The sequence below is a fragment of the Brassica oleracea genome, chromosome C1, assembly GCF_000695525.1.
Source record: "Brassica oleracea var. oleracea cultivar TO1000 chromosome C1, BOL, whole genome shotgun sequence".
Lineage (NCBI taxonomy): Eukaryota > Viridiplantae > Streptophyta > Magnoliopsida > Brassicales > Brassicaceae > Brassica > Brassica oleracea.
The window spans coordinates 27,473,846-27,475,019 of record NC_027748.1 but is presented as its reverse complement, the minus strand read 5'-3'; positions in this window follow the sequence as shown (position 1 = coordinate 27,475,019).

Here is a 1,174-nt window from a genome sequence, read left to right as displayed (position 1 = left end):
ATCAAAACAAGTAATCGCAAACTCACCTTCTTAGAAACGTGAGAAGTTGATGAAATTGATGGTGGAAGAAGAAGAAGAGCGTCCGACGATGTCGTAGAGTAAGAACAAATCTCCAATTCTTCAGGCTGATAACAAAGAGAAAGACGAAAATAACTAGATTAGAGATGAAAAATGAAAGTTAAAGAGTGAAGAAACGATTTGGCTTTGTTCTTACCCAAAATCGCCATTGGAGGAGCTTCAAGCTTTCGGCGGAGAAAATAAGAGAGAGGTTCGTTAATCTCTAGGATAAATCGATTTTTGTTTCTACTTTTTTTATTGTTTTTCTTTTATTTTTAATTTCTGTTTTTACTTTTTGTTTTTTTGTTTTTTAAAAGTGGTTAAATATATTTCAAAATATTAATATTAATTATATAAATTTTAACTATGCTAATTTGAGGGCAATATGGTATTTAAAAAATTATAAATCCTACTTACCTAAAGAATTTTCAAAAAGTCCTATTCTCACAAATCAAAGTATAAAATGTCTTTATTTTCCAATTTTCTCAAGATAATATCTAAAGTTTTATGCCAAAAATTAAAGAAAATATTACCAGACTGAATATCTGAAACTCAGTTAGCCTTTGTTACTAGAAGACAAGTAACTGATAATGTATTGATAGCACATGAGATGTTTCGATTCGTATAGATTCCAGCGGAAAAACTAGAAGAATGACAATAAAGACAGACATAAGTAAAGCTTATGATCATTTGGAATTGGAATTTATCAGTACAGTCATGAAAAAATGAGTTTTTCAGACTCATGGATTGAGTGGAAAATACGGTGTAATGTCAGTGAAATACCATGTTCTTTTTAATGGCCAACCAAGAGGAAATACAGCCATGAAGAAGATTGCGTCAAGAAGCGCTTATTAGCCTTCTAAATCACACGGAGAATCAAGGCAAGATAACGGGGATGCGCGTCTCACGATCTAGTCCTCTGGTATCACACCTTCTTTTTGCTGATGATAGCCTATTTGTTTGTGAGGTGGAGCCCCGTGAATGTGATGGTCATAAAAACACTTAACACTAATGGGAAAATTTCAGGACAGTGTATTAACTTCGAAAATTTATCATTACTCTTTGGTAAAAGATAACAGGACATGTGAAGGATGCTGTCAAAAATTCAAACGGGAAT